The sequence below is a fragment of the Octopus sinensis genome, linkage group LG2, assembly GCF_006345805.1.
Source record: "Octopus sinensis linkage group LG2, ASM634580v1, whole genome shotgun sequence".
Taxonomy (NCBI): domain Eukaryota; kingdom Metazoa; phylum Mollusca; class Cephalopoda; order Octopoda; family Octopodidae; genus Octopus; species Octopus sinensis.
In genome coordinates this window covers 88,898,920-88,921,057 of record NC_042998.1, presented here as the reverse complement: position 1 = coordinate 88,921,057, position 22,138 = coordinate 88,898,920, and the positions used below count along the sequence as shown (strand labels likewise).

The 22,138-nt window shown below is 36.3% G+C and overlaps 1 protein-coding gene and 1 long non-coding RNA gene across 3 annotated transcripts in view; both read right to left on the bottom strand.

Moving 5' to 3' along the window:
* The window catches only part of LOC115223833 (hyccin), a 374,581-nt gene that overhangs the window by 75,964 nt on the left and 276,479 nt on the right, over nt 1-22,138 (bottom strand). The window lies entirely within an intron of this gene.
* LOC118768501 lies at nt 623-22,037 on the bottom strand. Its single transcript, XR_005004339.1, has 3 exons — nt 21,895-22,037; nt 8,798-8,803; nt 623-634 (listed from the first exon to the last, which is right to left on the bottom strand). It is a non-coding gene; the product is annotated as an uncharacterized LOC118768501 (long non-coding RNA).

Here is a 22,138-nt window from a genome sequence, read left to right as displayed (position 1 = left end):
CTTTATAGTAGTCCCAAATATCAGATCCCACTATCACTAAGGATCTTTCTGGTGAAAGAACATCCTCAGCACAACTAGAACATCATTCTAAAGACTGACTCTTCTCTTCTGGATATAAGAGTTTTTTAACTTCCAACTGCGGCTCAGAATTTTCATAACTCAATTTAGGCCCAAAACAGAGCACTACTCCCACAACTGGGATAGTGGTGTTGGTGGTGGTGTTATAAATACAGGTATCCTGGACTGCAGCCAAGAGGGCCACTCAACTAATTGGTAGTCAATTATACATGGACATACACTAGCCTTCACTCACAGATGATCTGTCACCCAACTCTAATTTTTCTATCGCTACTAAAATGTCCTTTTTTCCTTAGAGCTGGCTGCACCCATACTTCTGCCACCCAGGTGTTCCAAAACCACTTGTCTACTATACCCAGCCCTTCCTCCCCAGAATATCAACCTTCTGGAATCTTCTCTCTGCCCATGTCTTTCTTGCAGGTATTGACCTGCAATGATTTAATGGAACATTAACAGCATCTAACTCAGCTATCCCAAAGGGCCCAAACAAAAGTCCCATGCAAAACTCATAGGCACTACCCCTTCCTCAAAACTACGACAGCAACATACACACACACTTGCGCACACACATGTATACGCACACTTACACACATATACACACTCTAGAGATATATAAATAGATGCAGACATCTCCAGAATATATATCTAAATACGCAAATACGTTTTAGATGTAAAAATCTTCGTTACTACAGACATTAGAAAATTCATATTGTGATGTGTATGCATGCAGTGAACAGACACAAACGTACACATATACACACACACACACACACACACACAAGCATACACATACAAAGATGCTAACACACAAAACACTTATTCAATCAATGTAGCGTGCTGATGCACAGTTATACAACGACTGCAAAGAGACATCCCAGCATGCACTCTATAAGCAAGCTACGTCATTTTTCCATAAAAAGATCAGAAAGAAGAAAAAAATAAAATAAAAATTCAGACTGCAAGAAGATCAATGCTCCTAAGTTAGATCTCGGCACTCCCATGGTTGATGTGCAGTCTGAGGCAGCTAGTAGGATAGAGCCAGTGTTGTAGCCTATAGTTGATACAATAGTCTCCAAGCACTTGTATATCAAACAGCCATCAAAGCTACTAGCTGTCATCACTAACTCTACTCACACTTACTCCCACTGATTGCAAGTAAGAAACCAAGAGGAAGTGTACTCAAAAGTTCTAACAATGATGAGAGAGGATATTAAGCAAAAGTTCCTTAGTAAATATAAACCCACCACCATCACCACCACCACCAAACACACAAAAAAAAGAGAGAGAAAAGAATAAAATAAAACAATCAACAAAAACCCTAAGAGTTTACTTACTTCTTTGATTTTTATAATTGTGTATAGTTTTTTTTTTGTTTTGTTAAATTTTTTCCTAGCCTCTCCCTCTCTCTGTTTATGTTTGTGTGTGTCACTTCTCTCTCTCTCTCTCTCTCTCTCTCTCTCTCTCTCTCGCTCTCTGTCTTTGACTTTCCTTTATTTAAACTCAGTACAATCCAATTACTAATTAATGTTTATCGTAATAATGATTATTTTGTAGGAAGGAAAAGAACAAACAGGCTTCGGGAATCTACAGTTAAAGAGAAAAAACAGAAAAAAATATATACATGAAAAAGCATTACAAAACCAAATAAAAGTAAAGAAAAACAGAGAAAAGAAAGAAAAGCAAGAAAATAAAAAAGAAAAAAAAACATCTAAAGGAAACAGTTTTAATTCAGACACTTTATTTTGTGATAGTTGTACAAGAAAGGAGTTTGATATTTTACATATACACACATGCATATTCACACACACATACATACACACACCCACCCCACACACCCACACCCACATGCATATATACATGCATGCATGCTTACATATAAGCATATACATAGAACAATTTTAACAAGTCAGCTATTTGATGAATGAAACACCAAATAATAAACAGAAAAAATATATTCCAGCAACTGAAGTCACAATAATGAGTTTATGTGAAGGCCTATGGAAAGAACAAAAGCCCTTATGTAGCACATCAAAATTGCCACTTCTCTTGTAGGTAATGCTGAAACATATATTCAGTTCCATTTTTAATGTAATATATCATATACATTCATATACATACATATACAGGCGTGCATGCGTGTGCACACACACACACACACACATATACATCCATACACATAGATATATATATATACATACATATAAGCACACACACACACACACAGGTTTGAAACATTAATATTAATCAAGATGCAAATCGATAGACTAAACAGTCAATGCCAGGACTTTCTGTCTCGTTTAATTTTAATTAAGTTAACATCTACTAATGTCTTTCATTCACAAGTTATTGATTCGATGAATTCCTTTTGTCTCTTGTTAAATATGTTGGGATTTCAGGCTTAAAAACAACTATTTTGTATTTTTATTTATCTATTTTATCTATTCATTTCCATCTGGGAATAATATTTCTGTACTCTGACATAGTTCCCAATCTGACAATATACAGCCTAGTTGTGATGATCACACTACATTGTGATACCCAACTATTTCTCTCAAACTATTCGTCATTGATATTTAAATTAACTGACAATAATTATATAGCATGTTCAAACTCACACATGATTTCATAAGTAATTTAACTGGCAATCAATATCTCTCATATTCACAATATGATAAAAAGCTTCTGTAAACATCGAAGTTAACACAATCTTTACATAGATGAATGATTCATAACGATAAATGTTGAGAGTTTATTTCGTCCTGTCACAAGCCACAGCATTTTGTAGAGCCAGGACTTAGCACTAGGTTCTACAGCATTTAAGCAAAGAACCACCTATTTCTTAGTATAATGCCCAGGATGCTAGTCCTTTTCTGGTACCTGCTCAATAAGGTCAGCTACCAATTTCCATCAGCTAGGCAAACTCTTTCTAATACAATAAAGAGTCTTATGTAGAGACACAAATATTTTCTTCATGGGATATGAACTTATTTTACATGTTCCTGAATGCAACAAGAAGAATATGTTCAAAGCATATTTTCCAAATGGTACACTCAGGAGTAGTTAAGCATCTGTCCAGAAAAGAATGTTAAGAAGTACATAAAAACACTGTTCTCTATCGGTAGGACTTTAATAGAGAATACAGCCAAACTACATTGTATAATAACTATTATTATCATCATTTGAACAATTAGTTTTCTTGCTCCTATTAAATAGGTTTCCTATACACCTATCTTGATCCTTTGTCACCTAATCCTTGAAACCCATAACTGAGATCAGATCTTCTAACTTCATCTCTTTTGATGTTTTCCTTTGCTTGAAGTCCTTCCATGTCAGCATACGGCAATACAATCAATATGTCCCATACCAGTGCAGTTAGTTGTCTCCCTTACATACATCAACTGATGTCTCTAACGATCAGTCCTGACTCTCAGCTGACTTATGTTGTCTCTTTTCCTTGCACATCCAATGATTCATGCCTGACTCATTATTCTTTAGCCACTGCAGATTGCCTGCATTCAGTATCCATGTTTCACTACCATGCAGCATCTCATTTCTGATACAGACTTCATACAGCTTTCTTTTTGCATGGAAAAAAAAAACAAAAAAAAACCTTTCATTGCCAACTGATCTAACAACTAATCTTTCCCCCACCCACATCCTTTCTCTCATTAATATTCTTTTACTAAAAACACCTCAGCATGAAATATGTCACCTAGGTAACAGAAACAATTTACTGCTTGTAGTGAGCCATTTCAGAAGTTCACAGAATTTTTCAGAAGTAAATAGAAAGGCTTCAGCAATTCAAACAGAGGAGTTCATTCTCTCAAGAATTTCAATGAAAAAAAAAATGTCCTAAGCAATCTAAATGAGGATTATAAGAGTAAATATTTTCAACAATTTGCTGTCACTTTCATCATGGTGGAAAGTTCAATATACCTTACATTGTATACTTTTGTTTAAACAGCAATTTTTGACAGTCTGAAAATTATAATAGACAGTATACAGAAGATAATCATCTTTAGCATTATCATCTGCATCTATATTTTAAATTTTCTTAATTATAATAGAAAGAAAATGACCACACTGGAGTTATATACAGGACTACTACATATTTGTTTATTAATTCAAATATCCAGCATTTTATTGTTTTGGAGTGGGTCACTTTGTTTTACACTACCCAGTTATGTTTTCAAGAATGGGTAACAGATCGCATGCAATTGTTAAGTGCAATAAGTTAATGAGAAAACTAATGAAGGACCTTTGTGTTGTTGCTCAATCTTTCATAAATAACAGTAAAATTTGCCTCCAATCACACTCTACCATCTTTAAAAAAAAAAAATTAATAAAGATTTCATAATATAATCCTAGATATACAAAAATGTAGGATGATCAAAGCTGGAATGCCTCTAACAGAAGGTCTGCATGATCACAGCTGACCTGAGGCTAAGCAACAACAATAGCCTGCAACAGAATAGCATTCTATCAGAGAGGAGAATAGTTTTTCATCAGCTGTGTATGATGAAAGCATAGCTAAACTGAAGATCAGATATGTCCCTTGAGATTTTAGACATATTTTTTTTTATTATATCTCTAGCAAGCCACTGTGAAATATCTGCCATTAATATTTTATCTCATTACAGGGTTGTACAAAAACAGTGTCTCTGAGTTTTCTATAAGCCTGTAACCCAATATCATACATATTCAGACATTTCAGTTCTACATTGTGCATACATACATGTACACACACACACACACACACACACACCACACACACACACACACACACATAAAGGAAGTTGTAGAGAAAGAAATGTAAAAGTGGACATAACTTTTTTATTAACTGATACAGGTCATTCAAATTGCACATGTTGGTAGAGTAACTCTTCCTGTTCTTCATTGTAGACAAATAATGAGTTCCAAGCAGGAGCAACTAGCCATCATTGAATTCTTGACAAAGGAGGGGTGTGGGTTGTCCAGCAGCCACTCAAAGTAAAGGTTCTTTAAGGAAATGACACCATTGACAAGAGCAATACACACAGATGGATGAAGTTTAAAGGAAGGGAAACTGGCACTCAAGGCAACCTACAGTGGGAGACCCTCAACTACAACCATTGACATGAATTGCCAGTGAATGGACAAACTGATTTGCACAGATGAATCATATTTTGAAAACTTCTGCACAACTGGACTGTGGCCATAATGCATTACACAAAATGATGGAAGACTTTGGGTAACAAGAAGTATGTGCAAAGTGAACACCTTGGTAGCTGATACTTGATTTGGAGGAGAAAAGGGTATGAAACTGCTCTGAGTTGCTGGAAGCATTTGAAGCTAATAAAGACATTTTTTTTTCTCTCATCTTGTCACAAAGGATAAAATTTATGATCTGAAAATGAAGATTCAGCCCATGGAACAGAGTCATACCTCTACTCCAAGCCTTAAGTTCAAGAGCTGGTGACTTTTTCTTTCTTTTTTTTTATTCTGATGACAATGGTATTAATCTCCCTGATTTCCAGGAATATCATCAATGAGCAATACACTGAGGTACTCAAAATGTTTGGCATTACTTCTGGTATAACCCTTGTGTGTGTATATATATATATATATATATATATATATATATATATATATCTAAATATTTGTTGTGCAAGATTTTTTATGTGAAGCCGTGTGTTGAAACAGATATTGTTATATTTCGGAATGGTCATTTTGCCAGTTTAGCCAAATCTGGCCGAAATAAGATTAAGATTAATGTAAAAAATAAATAACACTGAAGCAAAGTAACACCAAATATATAGTGCGTGTGTTTTTATTGGCTAAACTGGCAAAATGACCATTCCGAAATATAACAATATATATATATCATCATTGTTTAATGTCCGCTTTCCATGCTAGCATGGGTTGGACATATATATATACATATATATACACACACACGTGCATGCATACACAGATAAAGATAAGGTAATGTGATCAAAAAAGTTTCCCATCCATGTGGTTCTAGGTTCTGTCCCATTGTGTGACAGCTTAGGTAAGTGTCTTCTAAAAACTCTGGGTAACCAATGCTTGGTGAGGGAATTTGGCAGAGAAAAATTAAGTGAAAGCCCAAAGTGTGTCTGTATGCTATTTGTGTTTGTCTCTTGCTACTTCACAACTGAGGCTGAATAGTTTGAATATACACATATACACCTACCAATCCAAACACACACAAACACAAATATATATACAAGAAAGACAAAGAGAAAGACAATCCCTATTTACTAAAGGGGCAGCTATTTTTCGTATTCCAGTCAGTGCTGACTGAGACCAACCCAACACTGCCACTAAAGCTAATAATTAGGTGTGCCATATGACATCATCAGCAACACTGAGTTTAATGATTCCCTCCACTTAGATCATTATGTCCAAGCAAGTTCAGACATATAATTTAGTTCATTAGGGCAACACAAAGCAAGAGTTGTTTGTCAACTTGCGTATATGTGAGTACACCTCTTTTACACATCTTCCATTGCTAACATTCTTATCAAAAAAATACAAATCGACGAAGTTATTGTGAATCCTAGAATATTCCCATAGTTGGTATTCTTAATGAATATTAAACATTTAGGTTTCAATGCACTGAAGATACAGACACACACACACACACCACACACACACACACACACACACACACATATGTATATTTATCTATTTATATATCATTATCATCGTTTAACATCCATTGTCCATGCTGGCATGGGTTGGACGGTTTGATTGGAGCTGGCAAGCTGGAAGGCTGCACCAGACTCAGGTATATACATGTATATGTGTGCGTATGTGTGTGTGTGTGTGTTTGTGTGTGTGCACAAATATACCCACATACTTTATGTCTACATAAGTATCAGGGTGAATGTAAGAGAGAGAGAGAGAGAGTAATATAAGGACACCCATTGTATTCAAACATATTCTTTCCTTCTTTTACCAGCTTCGGTCACTGGATATTGTTATGCTGCAGCAGCACCTTCAAAGGAATCAGTTCAGTACATCAACACCAGTGTTTATTTCACCTTAGTACTTTTATCAATCTCTTTTTGTCGTACTACTAAGTAAGTGGTCATAAGCAACAAAGCAAGCATAAACATCCAGACAGAGAATCATGCCAAAAGTGGAACACTCCAACCTATACCAACATTGAAAGCTTATCTAAAAATTATGATTAAATAAATTATGAATCAACAGCATGTTTTCAAATTAACAAAATCACACCATATCATGTTATAATAATGAGCATATTGTATCTAGTGCTCAGTTGCACTACAACTTCCCATGTTTACTACATATACATATTTGTATATGAGCACACTGACAACAAGAAACAAAACCGATGCTTTTGTGCATATAATTGTAGTGCAGTTTAGTTAATTAACTAATTGGTGACATTAATGAATCTTTCCCTGTTAGCATAAGTAAGATGGGGTTGCTGGTCTGAGCCACTTCCCATTGGGAGAACTGCTCTTAAAGTCAAGGTACTTGGAAATGTCATTTCACTTGGTTTCTATGGCTGGATGCCCTTCCTAAAGCCAATCACTTTATAGATTAAAAAATATGGCCACTTCAATATATAAATAATTCAAAAGTTGATGAAATTTCATACAATAATGTTATTTTGTCTTTCTATGGGCTGTTATGTATTTTTGTCTACTACTTTCTGTTGTTCAAAATATATATATATATATTTTTATATATAATTTAAAACAAGAGAATTGATTGCTTTGTTAGCAGACATAAGCTAGAAACCTACTACTTACTGTGTGTCTCAGTTGCAACCTACTACAGCAAAAATACATCATAAATAGATAAGAAGGAGGAGATGTTACCAAGGTTTCATCAAACTTTCTTTTGATTTTATTGATCAGAAATCAATACTGTTTGTTACATTAGAAAGAAGAAAACATAGTTGGAGATGGTTTTTTTGAAATATTTCCAAGGTAAACCTTTCTCATAAGATTATGTCACTCTGAAAATGCACAAACAAATCTTAGAATATGGGCGTCTTGGGTGGGGATATATGAGGTGGAACATTAATCAAATTCACATAGGTGTATTATTTCTGGAATGTTACAGGTTGTTTATAAGTAAAAATAAGTAATAGGTATCAAATAATGATACAAGATATCCATTAATCAGAGAAGAATAAATGTGTTGACCACAGTACACTCAATGTGGAATATAAGGAACCGAAAGATAGAAGGTGTGTAGAATGCAAAATGGTAACAGCATTGATTGGCATATAAGAGGTAAAGAAAAAGAAAGATAACGTAAATGCTTCAGTTGAAAGATATAATGAGAATACATAATGCATTCTAAAAATTTTATGCATGTCAATGATGGTAAATCACCATGATGGTAATAAAGAACTCCCCAAAACAAATCAACGATAGCTACAAAACTGATGATGAAGTAAAAAAAAGACCAACCTAATCCATGCCCAGTATAACAAAACAAGAATTAAATTTATGGTGAAGTTAACGATTTGGATAATGTTAACAATAAGTTTGATGATAATGACAATGATGTCGATGATAACAATAACGATTGTGAACATTATACAATTATGATGATGCAGAATGTTCTCCATGTTTTGCTACATTACAGTCATCATCATTTTATGTTCATCTCCTATGCTGGCATGGGTAGCATGCTTCAATAGAATTCAAAAGGCCAGATGACCATGATGCACCAAAGTCTCATTTTAAGCATGGTTGGCACAGCTAGATGCTCATCCCTAACATCAAACACTTTACAGAGTGTACTGAATGCCTTTTTCATAGTAGCAGCACCACAAGGACGCCTCACCATCAGCAAGAACCAATTCAAGCCCTGCGTTGTAGCTACCTGGATTGGTAACTAATCACTGATAGAATGTACTGGGTAGCTTTTGTATCACCAGTACTGTTGGGGTCATGTTACAACTTGTAAAGCAAAAAAGAGCCCCCATGATGGATGAAATATATTTGTTCTGAGAGTATGGTAATGGAGAGAATAACAGAGGAAAAAGTATTAGGGTAGGAGTGATGGAGACAGAGGAGAGACAAAGAAGAGTAATGATAGGGATTAGTATGAAGGAAAAGGGTGACAAAGTGGTAACAGTAATGAGTTGGGTTGAATAAGTGGCCCCAGTAATAGGGTGGCCCAGTCAGTTTGGACAATTCATCAAGATAGTTCTTACTAGAGTTACACAAATTAGGAGGAGAGAATAACAGAGACAATGTTAGGGAAAGGGGTAATAGAAGGGAAAATAAAAAATGATGTCAGTTTAGTGAGAGTTAGAGAGTAATAGGACAGTAACTGGGGGGCGGGGGTGAGTAGAAACCGGACTGCTACCTTATGTTCTACAAGAGTAGGAAAAGTGACACACCGAAGGAAAGAGGACAAAAACCATTGAACCCTGTTCCAACTTTTGTTTTTTGCTCATTTATTTTTTCTGTTTCTGACATGGCATTATTTAGTGTCCAACACATTTTTTTACAGCAGAGAAGACTTTCCTGTTGATTTTTTTTTCTGACACTACTTGATCGACAATGATGATGATGATGTTGATGATGATGGTATTGATGATGATGATGTTGATGATGATGGTGTTGATGATGATGATGTCCAAATGAATTCAAATCACATTTAAAGTAAATAATGTTCCATAGTAAAAAAAAAAAAATTATACACACTACAATGCATTACATAGTGAATGTTATTTATCTATTCATATCATGTCTGAAACAAGAACCATATGTATACAAACTGATACCAAATCAACAGCCAAAAGCCTATATTACAAAACCAAAAAAAAAAAAAGTAGAATAAAGAATAAAAAAAACCTGGTCAAAAAATATATAAAAATTAAAAAATAAACACTTGAAACAAAATTAGTAAATCACTAAACCATTTAGTGGCAACAAGAAATAGCAAAGACATACTAAATTGAGCATAATAAAGTATTTCTGAAATAGATAAATAGACCAACAGCCTATTTCCAGTTTCAGAGAATGACATCAACACAAAACCAATAAATAATATTGATAATGCTTGAAGTTACATTCTCCATTGGACTTTTAACTGATGACATTTTAACATAAACTGTAGCAATAGCAATAGAACAAATGATATTAATACAAAATTCAAGGATTTATAATCAACACCATTCTAAATATTGTAGTTCCAGCTTTCACAACAATTGGTTTGAGACATTAGTCAGATATTTAGACACACAACTGTTAATTCTATTGACAGTGTATGTGGTTATGTACATTTATGCATGAGTATGAATATCTATGGGTGCAGCCCTGTGTGCACATACCAGTTTCTTTCTTTTAATGCTTCGGTGTGAATAAATGCACGCGCGTGTGTGTGTGTGTGTGTGTGTGATGATAATGATGATATATATAAATAAACTATACTTTTTATTGCAATCTTCACCAATTCTTTCCAGAATGGAAAAGTAGGCATAATCTAATGATAGTGTGGATGATACAAGTATAGCTGAGTGTGTCAAAAAGCTTAATTCCAAGCCAAGTAGCTTTTGAAATCAGTTCCATTGTGTGGCATCTTCAGTAGGTATCTTTTATTAGACCTACAGACCATCTAAAGCCTTGTGAATGAATTTGATTCACTGAAAGAAGCCTGTCTACACAGACACACACACATGCACACACACACATTTATATGCATAAACACACAGTTGCGTATTAGTGCAGCATATAGCTAGGTAATAATTTGCATTATAAGTATACCAAGTTCTAATAACCAAGTATTGATACTGCTGTGTGCATGCATCCACATATATATATATATATATCATCATTATCATCATCGTCATTTAATGTCTGCTTTCCATGCTGACATGGGTTGGACAGTTTGACTGAGGGCTGGCAAGCCAGAAGGCTACACCAGGCTCCAATCTGATCTGGCAAAGTTTCTACAGCTGGATGACCTTCCTAATGCCAACCACTCCAAGAGTGTAGTGGATGCTTTTTACATGCCACTGGCACGAGGGCCAGTCAGGTGGTACAGGCATCGACTATGCTTGAATGTTGTTTTTATGTGCCAGTGGCATGGGAGCCAATTAGGCGGCACTGGAAACAACCATGCTTGAATGATGTTTTTTACATGCTATCGGCACAGGACCAGTCAGCCAGCACTGGTATTGACCACGCTCGAATGGTGCTTTTCACGTGCTTTTTACATGTGTGTGTGTGTGCATGTGTATACACAAGCACACATATATATATACACACACACAAACCTATATATCAGTCTTTCTGCTGATCAATATATACATGTATGTGTGAGTGTGTGTGTAGTCAGAAAAGGCAGGCCCACTCTATTGATTGGCATTCAAGCTTTAATCACTAACAGATACACTCCAGTCTCTGACCCACTGGAATGCTGTCACTCCGCTCTGTCTTTTCTATTACTACTATAATGACCTCTGTCCATTGGAGATTGCTCATAGCATATCTCCTACAATCAAGCACCCCAACACACTTGTCTCTCTACTTTTCATCACTTGTTGCATCAAGCCCCTTCTGCTGGCCTTGCACTAAACACTATATCCAGGTCTTCATCCCCAGAACATTGGCACTGACCCTGTGAAATCTTCTCTATGTTCACATCTTCTCTGCTGGTGTTAACTTCCATTAATTTAAAAGGAATATTAATGACATCAAACTCACTGGTCTTGTAAGGTATGCAAAGGTCATAAGCAATGTTGTTCCTACAGATTCAGCAGGTAAAAATAAATTAAAATAAAACATACATACATACATCTGTATATATATATACACACACACATGCATACATATATATATAGACACACATGCATACATAGATATGTACACACATGCATACATACACAGATTTGAAAATTAAGACTAACACACATGTGTGTCTGTGTGTGGTGTGTATTTGCACATGTGCATGCATGTGTACACCAAGATGCACATCTCAGCTGGCAGCCAACTGGCAAGTCATCTCTTCTCGGACTTCTCTGTCTATTCTTTGGAAATGGTTCATCCCATTCCTTTACCAGCAGCCCAACCCACACATCTCTCTCCATCTTTACTGCACATGTTTTGGTGTCACATGTTTTGAAGGTACAAAGCTAGGGCATATGACAACAATGTCACTACTTATGGCACAGAGCCTTTGCAAACAAGTACATATGTACACATCAACACACACACACACAGAGGCTTGTGCATGCACAAACATATATATTGTCTGTCTATCACCAAATCTATTCACAAGGCTGTGGTTAGCCTGGGTCTATAATAGAAGAAGCTGCAGAGAACCATGCTGGTTACAAAGCAAACGTCTTAACCACACAGCCATATCTGTGCCCATGTATAGATATACATATATATGGTGTGTGTGTGTGGGTGTATTTATATGTGCGCGAGTGTGTGCATGTATGTACACACACACACACATACGTACATATATACACAGGATACAATGGGTAAATTGTCGCCATTTTATATTTTTAATTTCATGCATGTGGATTGTTTTTTCATTTGTCAACAACAAAATATGGTAGGGTCAGTTGGACACCATCTGTGAGAAAAACAGCACCATGATGCAATTCACTCTACCAGATATTTGGAAATGACATGTTGTACTGCTAGGCATTCACACTAGAGTGTTAGGGTGTCAATCTGAGAACACTGCAATCTAAGGACATGTACCAAATGTGATAAAAATCAAACATCTAGTCAACATCATAGTGTTTGGACTGATCACTAGCGATGCAGATGTTATGCCCCCATTCATCTTCCCACACGGTCTCAGACTCAACACGGAGGCTTACAACAAGTGTCTGGATGAGGCAGGTCAAGAGAGTGGCTGCTGAAAGACCCTATGTCTGACAACAGGGCTCTGCACCATGCCCCACAAGCAGAAGAACCCAGTCATAACTGTCAGACAATTTCTACAACCACATCACCCTTAACATCTGGCCACTGAACTCCCCAGACTGCAACCTCCTTTGTTTATTATGTGTGGAGTACAGATGAGTGAGAGACCAACAAAAGTCCTTGAAACACCTTGTATCACGAGCACATGGCCTAGTAGTTAGAGCAGCGGACTGGCGGTCGAGGGATCGCGGGCTCGAATCCCAGACCGGGTGATGTGTGTGTTTATGAGCGAAACACCTAAGCTCAACGTGGCTCCGGCAGAAGGTAATGGCGAACTTCTGCTGACTCTTTTGCCACAAGTTTCTCTCACTCTTTCCTCCTGCATCTTGCAGCTCACCTGTGATGGACCAGCATCCCGTCTAGGTGGAGAACCTATACGCCAAGGAAACCGGCCCTTATAAGCCAGGCATGGCTTGAGAAGGAACAAACAACAACAACCGGATGTAGGTCTGGAAAGCTGGAAGCCTCTAGTTCGTGAATATACATCGGCAGCAAATCTTAGATGGTTGCTCTCCAATAAATAGCAGTGACTGGTCTGGCCTCTTTAGGATTACTGCAGCCCAACTCTAAAGGGTAGGGGCGCCCAGGAAAGGTGGGGTAAACATCAGACACAGCAATTCAATCTGGCTAGCATACTGCGGCTGGCAGACTAGCCACTCAGCTGTCAGAACTCTAATTCTACTCATCCATCATCGACTACTAAATCCTTTGTTTCACAACCTCTCACTTTCGGGGCCTGGAACATCCACACTCTCCAGGACAAGAGTGACATTAATCGTCCAGAGCGACATACAGCCCTTGTTTGTAAGGAACTTGCCCACTTCAACATCAACATGGCAGCCTTATGCGAGACTAGGCTTCCTGGAGAAGACAACATCAGAGAAACTGGTTCCAAATACACCATTTTTTGGAAGGGAAAGAATCCTAATGAACCACACATCCATGGAGTTGGCCTTGCCATGAAAATGAAACTCATGGATCAACACAAACTCATCCCAACTGCTGTCAGCGAGTGCCTGAACACTGTTTGGATCCCACTCATTTGGGACAGATACCTTACGCTGATCTCTGTGTATGCCCCTGCTCTCACATCTGAAGACAACATTAATGCTTCATTCTACAATCTGCTGGACCGCACCATCCAGACAGTCCCTGCACATGACAAACTCCTTGTGTTGGGGGAATTTAATGGCAGAGTTTGTAGTGACCATTGACTGTGGAACAGCATTCTTGGACATCACAGCATTGGGAAATGAAATGCCAATGGCCAGCTCCTCCTGGGCCTTTGTGCCGAGCACGAACTTGTCATCAACTTCCTATTTCGTCTCCCAACCCGACAAAAGGTGACCTGGAAACATCTACGGTCTAAACATTGGCACATCCTAGACTATGTTCTGATAAGATCCAAGGACAGATGAGATGTATGTATCATCTGTTCCATACCTGGTGCAGCTGGCTGCTGGACAGATCACTGCCTTCTTAGGTTTTGCCTTTTCTGCAGATTGAGCTGGGCCATCTTCCTGAAGGGATTTGTGATTTGCCCACTTCCCTACTTACTAAGACTTTGATCTTTGCTAGATTAACTCTTAGGCCCTTTGATTCTGGACCTTACTTCCACACCTGGAATTTCTTACAAACACACACACATACACACACACAGACAGACAAATGCATGCGTGTATATACACACACACAGACAAATGCATGCGTGTATATACACACACACTCACAGATATATGTATATATATATATATGTGTGTGTGTGTGTGTGTAAGTGTTCATATATGGAAGGCAAATGTTAAACGATGATGATGATGTGTGTGCTTATATATATATAAATGTATATATATATGCATACACACACATGTCCCTATCTACACAATGACTATATAATAATATTGTTTATTCAATTAATAACCTTTAAATACTGCTATTGTTTTCAGTTGTTGCTGCTGATACTGCCACTGCTGCTGTCACCAAGTCCACATAGGATAGTATTGAATAGTAGGGGGAGGAATACTAAGCTAACACATGCTAAATAAAAGTATCATGTACAAGCATTCTATTTAGTGCAACCAGACTGCATAATGCACATAGTGTTATCACTGAGAAACAGAAAGAAAGTGTCATTTGGCTAATTTACAGAATTAGCAAACGAAGATAAAACAACAGAGGAGGATTCAACTTTTATTCCTTTATTCTTTTATTTGTTTCAGTCATTTGACTGTGGCCATGCTGGAGCTTCACCGTTAGTTGAACAAATTAACCCCAGGACTTATTCTTTGTAAGCCTAGTACTTATTCCATCGGTCTCTTTTGTTGAACTACTAAGTTACAGGGACCTAAACACACCAACTTTGATTGTCAAGCAATGGTGGGGAGAAAAACACACACACACACACACACACACACACACATGACAGGCTTCTTTCAGTTTCTGTCTACCAAATCCACTCACAAGGCTTTGTTCAGCCCAAGGCTATAGTAAAAGGCACTTACCTAAGGTAACATGCAGTGGGACTGAACCCAGAACCATGTGGTTGGTAAGCAAGCTACTTACCACACAGCCAAGCCTGTGCCTAATAGTGAATTTTATATATCTTTTTTTCTTCTCATTTTGTGCCAGTCAGAAATGGTGGTGTTGGAAAGTAAAATACTGCATTGTTTAATTATTTAGAATTTACTGCAATATTGAATAAAAGAGCAAATAATAAAAGAACAGATACTGAATGGAATGAAGATTTTTTTTTTTCTTCACATTTATATAGTAACAAAAACAACTACAAAATAAGTTTCTTGCAGAAGATGGAAAACTTGATATTCATAACTTTCCCAAAGTGTGTTAAGAACCGAAATGAACTCATTCTAAAAACAGTTAGAATTGGGTCACTGGCTTGGTTGTAATAGTAATGATAATAATTTCTTAATCTCATATAACATTTTTAAACTAACAAGAGTGGGAAATCAGAATCACTTTTTTGTTCATTTGTGTGCATATATATATTTTTTTTTTTTGCTCCATACTTGCCAGTATTACAACTATTACGTAGTTCCAAGCCCCAAGAAACAGCTGTCAGACCTAAAGTACCATGCATCTTTTGTACTGCATGTAAATCTGCTCTGTAAATATATAAACATCTATATGCATATACACAAATGCTCGTCTTCTGAATATTTTCAGTATTTGTTTCTCTCTTGACATATGGTTAAATATATTTACATGTACATATGTAGGTATATTTTATATCCCAAGCCCAAGTATTCATTTATAAATACACACACACGTTTCTGTGTGTGTGTATGTGTGCATGTGTGTGTGTGTGGGGGGGGTTATATGTGTTTTTATATATACATATATATATATATATAGATAGATAGATAGATAGATAGAGAGACAGTATATATATATATATATATGTGTGTGTGTGTGTGTGTGTGTGTGTTTGTGTGTGGGCATGGCTGTGTGATAAGAAGCTTGCTTTCCATTCACATGATTCCAGGTTCAGTCCCACTGCATAGCACCTTGGGCAAGCATCTTGTACTATAGCCTCAGGCCAACCAAGCCTTGTGAGTGGATTTGGTAGAGGGAAACTGAAAGAAGACCATCATGTGTGTGTGTGTGTGTGTGTAAGTGTGTGTGTGTAGAGATAGATAGATAGATAGATAGACAGACAGACAGATAGATAGATAGATAGATAGGTACACCCAGTAGTATCAATACTTGGTTATTAGAACTTGGTATACTTATAATGCAAATTATTATTTAGCTATATGTTGCACTAACACTGAACTGTGTGTTTATTTATGTGTGTGTGTGTGTGCGTGTGTGTAGCTACATGCACATGTTGATATAGAGGCATGCACAATATCAGGTGGGCAAAGATGCTCATATCCATTACATGAGTGTTTCTTAGACAAAATTTAGGAACGAAAATAGAACAACTTTGTTTAAAATAACTGAGACAAGGCATTATCTACAGGACTCAAATTATTCAGTTGTAGGAGGGGTGGTTAGGTAGGGGATACTATTTTTCTGAAGTTTCATCTGTAATATGATGACATTATGGAAATACTTGACATATGTATAAAGTAGTTTAAATCCTTTAGTCCAGTAAAAAGGAATGGTATTACGCATTAAGTGTCATACACTTTCATGTCACAGATCAGTCATCATTTAATGTGAAGAACTTTCTTTAAGAAAACTACCTAATTTGTGATTCAGACTGAGTCTAATAGTAAAGAACTAAGTAGGAAACTAACATTTAGTCAACCAGTGAGCAAATCACTGAGCCAAGAATCTCGCAGTATCAAGCTACTTTATCTCTCTCTCTCCCTCAGTATATATCTAAACACACACACACACACACACACACACACATTCTCTCTTCACTAAAACATTACAGTTCTATGTATGATAATTCTTTTATTTGCACTGCTACCCATCAGCAGGTGATGTAAGCAGTATTTCATGCTTCAGAATTTCACTGACTAAGTTTTGTGTATAACTAAGAAAAATTATTTTAGCAACCTTAGAAGATGAAAAGTTCAGTATTACCAGAAGTTAAAAGTCCCTTTTACTAACCATATGGTATTTTAAAATCAATCTAAAGACATTCTATTATAGCTGATACAAGAAGCGGCAAACTGACAATGTTGTTAGTGAGTCAGGACAAAATGTTTAGTAGCATTTCTTCAGGTTCTTTATGTTCTGGGTTCAAATTCTGTTGAAGTCAACTTTACCTTCCATCCTTTTAAGGTCAATAAAAATAAGTCTTGATGCAATCAACTCAACCCTTCCCCTAAAAGTGCTGGCTTTGTATCAAAATTTGAAATAATTAAAGTAGGTATAAGAAAAATCCAAGGATATTGGCCACAAGTTTTCAGAATATTGAAGATATGTTTTAAGATAGTTAAAAACCTAACAAAAGCCAATATTTTATGTTGCTTGTCATAGCTGTTGAGATTCTTTTTTAGCATATTAATGATAAGTGTTAAATAAAATAACTAGCTACAGTATCTAGGTCGCAGACTTGACCTACTGGAAGCAGACCATTATTCTACAGTGTTTGCCTTTAAGTAGATGCTTAGTTGGCTTTAATTTCTCTAAGAATTTAGAAATGTCTTTCATTTCTTAAGGCTGTGGTGTCTGGAATAAAATTTCAGTGGCTGTTACTATCCGCAGAAGACAGTTTATACAATTTTCTATAAATACTAAATCAACTTCACTTTCAGATTGTTTAGTACTGGATCTAATGAAAATGAGAATGCAGAAGAAGTAAAAAGGTAGGCATGGCAACATGTTCTGATTAAGTCTGGGAGGGAGTCAGCAATTTCAAAAGAATACAAGTAATTAATATAACAAACAAGGCGGCGAACTGGCACAATCGTTAGCAGGCCGTTGTCTGCCGTTCCTTTCTGAATTCAAATTCCACCGACTTTGCCTTTCATCCTTTCAGGAGGGGGGGGGGGGGTTCGATTAAATAAGTACCAGTTACACACTGGGGTCGATGTAATCAACTTAATCCCTTTGTCTGTCCTTGTTTGTCCTCTCTATGTGGGCAATAAAGAAATAAATATAACAAACAAGAGCAGCTGAACTGAAGGTAGGGGAATTAATATGAGTTGTATGCTTTCTCATTTCAACTTGTATCATTTCTGACACTATCTTTTGTAGACATAAGTATATATAAAATGGATACAAACCACTGTCACTGTCTGTCTGTTTGTTATTCTCTCTCTCTCTATATATATATATATATCTTTATATATAAAAGTGAAGTTGTATGTCTGTCTCCTACGATTTAGATTCCTAACTACTCCGACATTTTGCGGTGCAGTGTAACCAAAACCGGGTATCTTATAGTCGTGATTCATATTGAGCCCTTCTGGGTATTAGTGCGCGTCTACAATGAGTCTACGATTTTAAAAAAAATTTACCATAATTTTTTTTTCCATTTTTAATGCATTTTTTTGCTATTTTTTGGCTATAACTTCCATGCAACATGTCTTTTGCAGCTCATCTCATTGACAGAACTGCAGTCATGGGTCAAATGTTGACCAAGGTTGGGCATTTGGCATCTAGAATGTTGCCAGGCACTTGCTGCATTGTGCCAGCTGCCCAAAACTGATAGCAGGAAAACAACCCAAGTTTTCTATAGGAGGCTAGTTGAGGGTATGAATGATGATAGCCTAAGATTGAATCTAGGCATCAACGAGAACAGTCTGAGCAGTTTCTTCCAGAGGACAATTTTCAAAAGTCTTTGGCTTGGCAGTACTACAGAAGGGCATTGCCCATTTGAGACAAGCTCTTCAGGCATGGAAGTACCAACAGCCAAACCTGGCCAAGATGCTTGCAGGGGAACAAAACTGTCCTGCATGCAATAATTCAGTGTCCATGCATTGGAGAGTTGTGGGATTGTATGGAACAGTTATTGTGTGTAAAATTTATTAATATTATAATATTGTGTGTGTAAAATCCACTCTCACAGAATCAACCAGAGCAAATAAGATCAAGAGTTCTGTGAGAGTGGACAGCAACCTGTTGTCAGAGGTTTCCAAGGTGATACTTTCCGCAAATTATAAGATTTGGTATCATGGAAGTATCAACACCCAATCAGCAATCTCAAAATACTAGCTGTCCCCAACAGAGCAGTGTTCTGGGCCTGCTCTGCTCTCATGTCAATTCCAATTTCTCTGAAATTTATTAATATTATAATATATAACAGTGGTGGGCTGGTAGAATCATGATTGTGTCACTCAAAATGCTTTGTGGTAGATGTTGCAGCATTTTATGCTTCAAGTTCAAAATCTCCTTACAGTCAACTATATCATTCATTCTTTTAGAGTCAATAAAATAAAGTATCGGTCAAGTACTAAGGTCAACATAAAACTTCTAGTCTTGTACTTTTGTTAGAAAGTATTATTTTGTTGTTGTAGCTGTTATTGATATGGTGGCAGAAAGCTGTTGTTTAACCGTGTTTAGTTAACGTACACAGCTGTAACATAAGAACAACTGTATTTTGAAGAATGTGATACAAATAAATCACATGACAGATTTTGTAAATACAGAAGTGCTACTAATTAACTAATTAGTACAACTATAATTGGTTGAGATGACAGGAAACGGATTGGTCACTAACTCTGTCTTGTGACTGTATCTCATTGGTTTGAATTCAAATCATAGCAAGGAAGATTTATGTCTTTTATCTTACCAGAGTAGGTGAAAGAGATATAAGAAATGTTATAAGGGAGATCAATATAATTGATTATACATATACTTTTCCTCATATAAATTTAGCTTCATGTCAAAAAAAAGGTATCATCATTATTTAAGAAAGAAAAAGCAAAACTGATTTAGAAATTATCTCTCGGGGGTTCATACCATTGAAACACTGGACAAGACACTTAGCTCTACTTGACCAAGGCTTTGTACATATTTACAGAACTCATTATAATTATTGTTGGTTGTGTTCTTGTTTTTAATTAGTGAGAGAGGCTTCTACTTAATTTGCTTTGACATCAGTTAATCGTAGAGAGAAAATACAAACACAACTAGATTCTATGTGCAAATATCTTCTATTCCATTACATAAACAGATGAAATATTTGACCCAATATTAAGCAAAAGGTAACAAATGAAAACGAAAGAAAACATTTTTTTTTTCCTACTTATGTGGTCAGTACTTGGATATATTTTCCAGTACTAACTGTCATTACCACCCAAATCTGGATGAAAAATGATGTTGTCATCTAACTATACATCTAACAGTATTTCTTTTCTAGTTCATTTTACTATGTTGCAGTTGGTATTTATCATAAAACTTGTAATTTACCCATTCAACTAATTTTACTCTAAGAAAGCAAATTTTGACAATAAATAAATGAAATAAGATAAATAAATAAAATCTATTACATTTTGATAAGTAATAACTGCTGGAAAAAATTGAACAGACTAGCTTCAGTGGTTTGAAAGACCAACACTGATGCACAAATAATCAATCAAAAAAGCAAACTGGATAAAAAGAGAGGCACTTAATTTCTTGGTTGTTGGATATGTTGGGCAATGAAGAATGATGTTTAGGAAACAGAGTTAAATCAAGAAATGGAGGTTATGGTGAATGGAGTAGTTACAATAGTGATGTTCATAACCATATGGTATTTGTGCTTATTATAATGGTAGTGGTGATTAAACAAGAAGTAGAGGCAGTAATAAACTATTGAATCATTACACATCATTATCAAACACTTAAATTTCTCATTTGTCACAGCTTTTTTTTTAATACTGATAGGGTTGGAGAGGTCAACAAAAATTTAATGGCTTATCAGCTATCACAGTAGTTTTATTACTTGAAGAATATTAGTGAAAGCAATTTTATACACACTACAGCTAGTGGGAAGAGGTCAAGAATTATTGAAATGTGCACGCACGTGTATGTGTGCATGTAAAAGGCCCCCTTCAGTCATGAATGACCATGGGATTGCATCTAGAAAGTTGATTACTGAGATACAAGTCCAGCCACAGTTGTTTTGTGGAAGAGCAGCAGTCGCCCATGCATATCAAATAAAAAAGAGGGTATAAGAGACTTTGTTTCAACCAGCATTAACAGGCTTACGGGTGCAAGGCAAAGGAGAAAAGCAGCTGCAAATATACTACCTGCAATGACTGATAATACTCATGCTAGCAACAGCTGCGGACTTCTTTGCAAATCACTGGCAGGACTCAAATGTCACATTTGACATAAGCATTATGACTGACAAAAAAAGTGTAGGCTGTCACATCCTCATAGAGCAAAATCAACAGGAGAGTCCATCATAAGTCTGTGTGTGTGTGTATATATATATATATATATCAAGTATGGCAGTTTAGTTCACAGGTGATCTAAAGGATTAGGAATGCTAGGTAAGTGCTGCAATGGATTACTAGGGCTCCAAGGTTGTAGCCGAGATGGTAGTTATGGATTCATTGCAGATTTCCGATATAGCAGATATATAATTGTTGAAGGGGACAAAAAACATTAAGGCAAGGCAAACATCTTGAGTCATATACATTATCATTATTGGAGAAGATTCAAAGTCTTACAGAAACAGCTGTAAGACTTGAATCTTTGAATCTTTT